Source organism: Hibiscus syriacus, unplaced genomic scaffold, assembly GCF_006381635.1.
Source record: "Hibiscus syriacus cultivar Baekdansim isolate YM2019G1 unplaced genomic scaffold, ASM638163v2 tig00003454_pilon, whole genome shotgun sequence".
Classification (NCBI taxonomy): Eukaryota; Viridiplantae; Streptophyta; class Magnoliopsida; order Malvales; family Malvaceae; genus Hibiscus; species Hibiscus syriacus.
The window spans coordinates 2,129,852-2,138,570 of NW_024061972.1; the positions used below are offsets into that span (position 1 = coordinate 2,129,852).

Here is an 8,719-nt window from a genome sequence, read left to right on the forward strand (position 1 = left end):
CTATATTATTTTACATCATTTTAAAATGTGGAATTAATATTTTAAGGTTAATTTAATTCCATTCAAATTTTCTCAAAGTTTCTATTCGATCCGATTTATCGAATTTTTACAAGACTTTAACACTTTCTAATGTTAACTTTTAACATAAATTATGTATAAAAAATTTGATTACCACCAAAATGTCATTCTTGGGGTGAACTATTCATTTATGGCATAAAAATTCTTTTTGGGATAGGTACAACTTCGATCCTTAAACTTTTCCAATTTTATACTTTGATCAACAAACTTTCAAAATTTATGTTATGGTCACTAATCAAAATTTGGGGTATTACACTTCTCCTTCAGCTTTGGTGGAATTTAAATTCAACAACTCAGCCACCACTTGCTCTGCTGGAGCATCAGATCCATCCATAGCATTCGCTTGCAAGTGATTGATGCTTATATGCTCATATTCTTCAGGAATTTCCTCATCCACGGGTATAACTTTAGCTATTTTCTCTGACTCTTTTTTCTTTTCGCTACCACCCACTTCTTCTTTGCCTCCAACCTCCTCTTCTCTATCAACAGCCATAGTTTCTTCTTCCCCTCTGGGATGCGTGGTATTAGGAGTCTCAGTATTAGTTGTGCTATGGCCAGCATCAGGCATTGCTGGTTGCATCAAATCTTCCAATATCTTCATTGGGAAGATTGGGAATAGTGCTTCAGGCTCTGTAAATAGCTTCACAAACATCATCTTGGTAGCTAAATCTCTTTCCCGTGCATACTCTAGAACTGAACATGGGTGTTGTGCATCTCAGACTAATTCTGAAGAGAATGACTCAACAAGGTCATAACTTTATCCAACTTATCACTAATAGATTTCATAGGTATTTTGAGGCCCTTCAAGGTTCGATTATCAACATACGGGAGTTGTGTTGTAACACTGGGAGTAGATGGTTTCCCAGGAGCTTCATTAGGGTCTAGCCCATCATTCAACAATGTTTGTTGTATAGCTGTAGGGGTGGTTGGGCTCCGATTCTTTATAGTATTATTATTAGACAAAATAACTACTTTTTCTTGAGAGCACATAACAGTGATTAGTGAAGGAAAATACAAATATCCTAAAGTATTCTGACCATAAGTAAACATTTCAGCAGCAATAGTTTTACCCACATTAATTTTTCTCCTCACTAAAATAGATTGAAGAAGTAAGATACGATCCTTAGTAGTAGTGGAATAATGCATGGTCAGCATTAAATGAGTTCTAAGAAAAATGAACCATAATCTTGTGTCTCGATGTAGATCCAATCGTTTTATAGTGCGAACGCATGTCGTTGATCTCGTCCAAAAATGATCAGGTAAGGAAACATCGCGTCCAACCTGCTCCAATTCTACGTCAGTTAAGTTTTCCACTAAAATTGAATGTTCACAATGCTCCTCAACAAGATCCAACAAACCGTTAATTGGTTTCTCCCACCAATAGGACATCTTCTCATGAACAAAGACCAATCGTTTGGTTTGATCTGTGAGATTGCTATAAAATTCCCAAACTACTTGTTGGTTTAAGTCACCAAGGTTCTCACAAAAGTGCTCCCAACCTTACTGGGTAATCAATTGGGAAATATAATAAAAAATTTAGGGTTCCTCTTATGTTTTCAAATCACTCAAATTCCTCCTTATAACGTTGTTTTTGTTCATCATCCATGAATCTCGTTATTTCCTCTAATATAGACAGTGTTAACGACATAGATACAATAGGAAGCAGAGTGGGTGTATGACCTGATAGCTTTGAACCCAATTTCTTTTTAGGTTCCATTGCATTTTGTAGATAGATGAGCAAAATAAATGAGAGGGTAACAATGGTTTTAGAATCGGGGAGAAGAAAAAGGTAAAGTAATAGGGAGTTAAGTGGTTTGCGTGAAAGAAAATGATAAAAGAATTATAAAATTTAAAATTCTAGGTTGGAGGGATAAGGATAAGTTTAAATGGGCGGTGAAAAATGGAATTAGGTTAAACGGTAAACAACTCACACCCACTTTCACCGTCATAACTTAGCTAGTTGTCCCTGTAGCGTTATGGTGTTAGTACAGCAGTGACATAAATCATAATTTGAAGATCTACACAGCATAATAAAGCTGAATAGGAATGATCAAAAGAAAAATATACCTGTACAAAAGGAAAAAAATAATGGAAAAAACAAACTTAAAAATAAATGTGACGAGAATTGACTTATTCACAAGAATAAAAGTATCAAAAAGAAAGGGGTCGCTTAGTGTGATTTAACCGATGCTAGGGCTTTGTTGCTGGCAATAATGCTTTTAACACTACCCATTGACTTTAAATGTGCTTCTAGCCACTAAGTTCTTCAATAATATTGTTCCATGAGGGAAAAATTCAAGAACTTCGAAAGGGCCTGACCAAAGAGAATGTAAATTCTCAGGGAATAACTTTAGAGTCAAATTAAATAACAACGCTTGTCGTTCAACAATGAATTCCTTTGGGAAAATATTTTGATCATGCCACTTCTTGCTCTTGTCTTTATAAATGTGTAAACTCTCATAGGCATTATTTCAGAGTTCCTCCAACTTATTAAACTCCAACATCTGTTGTTTTCCTGGAGCATCTAGATCAAAATTCAGTCGCTTTAGTGCCCACGTAGCTTTATGCTCCAACTCTTCTAGTAAGTGACAAGTTTTACCATAAACAAGATGATAAAGGGACATCTCTAATGAAGTCTTGTAGGAAGTCCTATAATCCCATAATGCTTCTTCAAGGCGTTGGGACCAATCCTTTCAGAAGGGTTCACCATTTTTTTAAGAATTTGTTTGATTTCTCGATTAGTCACTTCGGCTTGACAATTAGATTGTGGCTGATATGCTTTAGGAAACTTATGCTTCACTCCATATCTATTCAATGCTCTACAACCTGATGACCAATAAATTAAGATCCTTTATCACTAATAAATGCTCGAGAGATTCCAAAGCGAGTGAAAATGTATTTGTGCAATAATGAACACATCAAACACTGCTTCACACCATATCTATTCAATGCTTTAGCAACACTACTTTAGCATTGCTATTTGGAAAGTCTATAGCTTCCACCTATTTGGATACATAGTCAACACTAACTAGAATGAACAGGTTTCCATATGAAGAAGGGTCTAGACCCATAAAGTCTAATCCCCACACATCAAACAACTCGATAACCAAAATAGGTTGCATTGGCATTTTATTTTGTCGATAAATATTCCCAGTTCGCTGGCAGCGATCACAATGCGTTACAAAGTCATTAACATCTTTAAAAAGTAATGGAAAATAATATCCACACTGAAGAACTTTTGTTGTTGTATGCATACCACCAAAATGTCTTCCATATGGGGCACTATGACAATGCTGTAGAATGCTTTACTGCTCACATTGGGGGTACATCTCCGTATAAGTTGATCATTACATTACTTAAATAAATATGGCTCCTCCCAATGGTATTACTTTACATCCCGCATAAATTTCCTTCGACCTTGATAATTAAGGTCTGGTGGCATTATCCCACTAACTAGATAATTGGAAAAATCAATATACCATGGTAATGTTATAGCGGCTAACAGACACTCATCAAGGAATTCATCTAGAATTACCAAAATAAAACCATCTTTACTTCAAAATTCTAATCTAGATAAATGATCAGCCACTTGATTTTCAGAACCCTTCTTATCCCAGATCTCAATATCAATTTCCTGGAGTAAAAGCACCCATCAGATCAAACAAGGTTTTGCATCCTTCTTGGCGAAAAAATACTTCAGCCGTGAGTGTAAGTATAGATAATCACTTTCGTGCCCACAAGATATGAACATAATTTATCAAAAGCAAACACCACAGTCAGTAACACCTTTTCAATTAGAGTGCAATTGACCTAGGCTTCATTTAATCTCCAACTTGCATAGTGTATAACATGAAACATTTTATCTTTTCATTGCCCCAGCACTGCTCCGACAGCGAAATCACACGTGAATTCAAAGGGAAAACTCTAATATGGTGTTATATTAACAGGGTCATTCGCTAGCTTCAATTTAATTGTCTCAAAAGATTGAAACACTTCGTCATCAACAATGAACTTCCTGTTTTGCTCTAGCGATGAGCACAATGGCTTAGCAATCGAGAAAATCTTTACTAAACCTTCTATAGAAATCAGCATGACCAAGAAAGATTCGAACTTCCTTCACATTAGTAGGTGATGACAACTTTTCAATAACCTCTACTTTTTCTTTATCCACTTCACTTCAATGCCACGGTTTGAAATTCAGTTCCCTAGCGCTATACCTTCTATGACCATAAAATAACATTTTTCCCAATTCAAAACTAAGTTGGTCTCATCACATCTTTTCAAAACTGCAGCCAAATTGCTCAAACACTTCTGAAAGTCATGCTCAAAGACTAAAAAATATCCATAAAAACTTCAATATAATCTTTAATCATGTAGGAGAAAATGACCATCATATAGCGCTGGAATGTCACTGGAGCATTACATAACCCTTACGACATCCTACGAAAAGCAAAGGTACCATACGGACATGTGAACATTGTTTTGTCCTAGTCTATTAGAGCTCTAGCAATTTGATTGTAACAATTATATCCATAAAAAATAATAAAAGAATTATCATCAAGTCGATCTAGTATTTCGCATATAAATAGCAATAGAAAATGGTCTTTCCTTGTTACTTTGTTGAGCATCTTGTAGTTCATGCATATTCTCCAATCAGTTGTAGTTCTTGTTGGCCCTAATTTATTTTTATCATTTGTCACCACAGTAATATCACCCTTTATTGGAACGCATTGCAAGGGACTAACCTAATTGTTCTATGAAATCGGATATGTAATCCTAACATCCAACTATTTGATAATCTCCTTTCGAATCACTTCTTTCAGGATTGGATTTAATCTCTGTAAATGTTCAATTGAGCTACTATTGGGATCCTCCAAAATAATTTTGTGCATGCAAAATGATGGAGTAATACCTTTTATATCAGCAATGCTCAATGCAATAGCCTTCTTATGTTGATTTAGCACATCAATCAGTTGGTCTTCTTGTGACGTTGTAAGTTGTATGGCTAAAATGATTGGCAATATCTCATTTTCTCTAAGATAAGCATATTTCAAATGCTCTAGAAAATGTTTCAATTTAAACTTATGTGGTTCTTCTATAGATGGCTTTGGTGCTTGAAAAATATGATCATTCATTTACAAAGGTTCAATACTCTGGAAATACTTGCTATATTATTTGGCTTCTTCATCAGTCAATAATTCTTAGAATGCTTCTAAATCACATAAAGTTGTATATGTATTATAGCATTCCTTAAAATGCTCATGTGTAAAAATATCAATCACATCAAGTGAAAAATAGTCAGAATTGTCATTGATGTAAGAAAATTATTCAAGACATTAAAAATAATGTGTTCATCATTCAAATGTATAGTTAATTATCCCCTTTCAATATCAATCAAAGCTCGGCCTGTGGCAAGGAATGAGTGGCCGAGAATAAATACAACTTCCTTGTCTACTTCACAATTTAGAATAACGAAGTCCGTAAGAAAGATAAATTTGTCCACTCACACAACCATGTTCTCCACACTACTACTAGGATGCATGGTAGAGCAATCAGCAAGTTGCAAAGTAACCGTTGTGGGCCTTGCCTCGGTACTTCAAAATTTCCTAAATATTGACAATGACATTAGATTTATGCTAGCACCCAAGTCATGTAAAGCTTTACCTACAAATGTGTCACTAATATTACAAGGAATAGTGCAACTCCCTCGATCCTTAAGCTTAGTGGCAATTAACTTGTTACCATAGCTCTATAGCCTTCAGTAAGAGAAACTATCTCAAACTCACCAAGTCTTCATTTATTTAAAAGAACTTCCTTAATAAATTTGATATAATTTTGATTTTTCTCTAAGGAATCAATAAATGGAATGTTAATTGAGATTTGGCAAATGACATCAATAAAAGCTTTGTATTGTTGGTCTTCCTTTGTGTTCTTGAAGTATTGTAGAAATGGTGGATGTAGTTTTGGTTGTTGTTGCTGAGGGAATGGAGTCAACTCTGCATTAGATGCAGTAGGGGTTGTTGTTGACAAAAATTCTAAATTATTACTCTGCCTGTATCTGTTAATGTGAATTGACTATTTTCATGCGGTTCATCCTCAACCTCTTTTCTCTTCCCTTTACCACGCTGATGAGCATCCTCATTTCTCCTCGGTTCTTCAATTGGTTCCCCAATATTAATTCCACTTTATGTGGTAATGTCCTTCCAATACTTATTACCATTTTTCTTAGGATTCTTAGTGTCGCTAGGGAGCGATTCTAGCAATCGACTATTTAAAGCATTAGCCATTTCTCTCATATGGTTCTCAATAGCCCTTAATGAGGCAGATTGGCTCGCCGTATATTCTTACATTGTGGTTTAAAAAGGTGTTAAGATTGAAGTTTGGTTTGATGACTGGCCTTGGTAATTCTGCCTTTGATGCGTTTGAGCAACAAATTATTGTGCCTACAGCTACAGAATTTTTCTCTGCTAAGTGTAATTTTGCGGTTTCTATTGTTGATGTTGTCGATTGGAAACATTTTAACATCTTCAAGAAAGATTGGGATAATTTCAAAAATTTGGATTTTATGTATTGCCAAAAGTTTTATCATTAATTGGATAAATTCGCACATAGTAGATAGACTCCAGATGTTGGGGGCATACATCAAAATTATGGTTATCGCCACAATATACACAAGTGATAAGAGATGCAACTTTGAATTCATACATTCCTCCTGGCATATGTAATTTCTTCACCATTTTAGTCAATGCTGAAATCAGAGATGCCATAGAATTGAAAGCTTTTGCGTCTACTGCTGAGCACCATATCGACCAATTGTGTTGTGCGTATTAGGATATTGATAATCGTTAGTGGAGATTCTCTCATGGATATTTTATGTTTCGTTATATGTCATATTAAGTAAATCTCTATTTACTGAGGTATCAACCACTATTCGAGTGTGGATATATAACCCATTATAAAACATCTCCATTTGAGTCAAATATGGAAATCCATGCATAGGACACTTCTACAGTAAATCTTTAAATCTTTTCCATCCTTCGTACAAGCTTTCATCATCCATCTGCTTGAATGAATTTACATTGTTTCAAAGCTTAGTATTCATATTCAGTAGGTTAAATCACAACAAGAACTTTTACGCTAATTTATTCTAGGATACTATAGCACCTGGTGTCAGTGAACTCAACCAAACTCATGCTTTATAACGCAATGAATAAGGAAATTGCTTCAGCTTCAGTGCTTCCTCTGGAACACCTTACTGAATAAAAGAATCCTAAACCTCCACAAAACCTCACAAATGGGCTCTAGGGTCTTCAGCCTCCACATTCTCCCATAGACTGTAGCATTTGGAACATAACCAACTTTAATTCAAATTAATAATTGGCCTCACAATCCTCGGATGTAGATCATTCAATGCCGACACCACATGCTCACGAGTAGGGAAATTACGATAATCTACATTCTAATATGGTTACCCAACTCTAATACCAGTTGGCAACTCATCATTCTTTTCATTATATAGCGGGGGTAAAATAGCATTTCCCCGTCCAACCATAGCAGCTTCACGGAGACTTCTGTGAAATGTTCTTTCAATCTCTGGGCATACACTAGTAAAATCAGAGACTAAGATAACCTATAAAAGAAAACAAAAAAGTAAGAAAAACTAAAAGAACACTAAATCAAACCGATGCTCCCCAGCAACGGTGCCAAAAACTTGATGCTACATAAGATATTATAGCATTTAACACAAGTATACGTATCGCTCAAGTAATAAAGTGGTAGCAATTAATGCTACGGATGTCGAACCCATAGGGAGTATAATGTTTTCATTAGAGTTTTCAGCTGTAAGATTTACTAAATATTTGAGATGCTAAAAAGAAAGTAATGAAATCAATAATAGAATATACCAATTCATGCTACAACATTCTAGAAAGCAATTGGTCAACCATCGAATCAAATGATTTAATATTATGACTTCCAAGTTTTATGCAAACAGTGCACACTTAGTCCATGTGACTAGGATTGATTAAAACCATTTGAACTACTTTAATAACTTTCATTAATTAAAGGCTCAAACTATTAACAATATTAATCAATTGTTGCACACTTTTCAATATACCTATGTTACTCAATAACGTCAATGTTCACAAATGTATATAACAATCTGAATAAAACTATTTCTAGATTGAAACGAAAATACTATATATCTAATTGTAATTTTTTTTACTCACAATCATGAAGTTCAAAGCTCATAAACCAAGTACCCAAGTAAACACAAAATAAGGAAATTCATAATAAACATCCAAGAAAAGTTTAAACATTCAAATCACTCCCTTTCGCAATAGAAGGCATTAAATATTGATCCGTTGACTGCTAAAGCTATTCAGCAAGCTTTCCTTATGCTGCACCAATCCTTGGTAGAGGACTTAGGCTTTCATGGCTTGGAAAGAATTAACTTTGAAAATGGTACATTGGATCTCTCACAATCGTCACACGTTTGCACCCAAGTACACCCCTTTTATAGCTTGGATGAGAATTTCATCGCCCAATGGGAAAGGTCCACGTTTCAGTTGTTATCTAACCACGTGACAACTACCCAAGCCAGCTGTCCCAATCCAGAATATTCTCCCAAACGTCTGGAGTT

At 35.1% G+C, this 8,719-nt stretch overlaps 1 non-coding gene across 1 annotated transcript; it reads left to right on the top strand.

Annotated features, from left to right (window-relative positions):
* Positions 1-7,064: 7,064 nt before the first annotated feature.
* LOC120177867 lies at positions 7,065-7,171 on the top strand. Its single transcript, XR_005521479.1, has one exon. It is a non-coding gene; the product is annotated as a small nucleolar RNA R71 (small nucleolar RNA).
* The last annotated feature ends 1,548 nt before the right edge of the window (positions 7,172-8,719 follow it).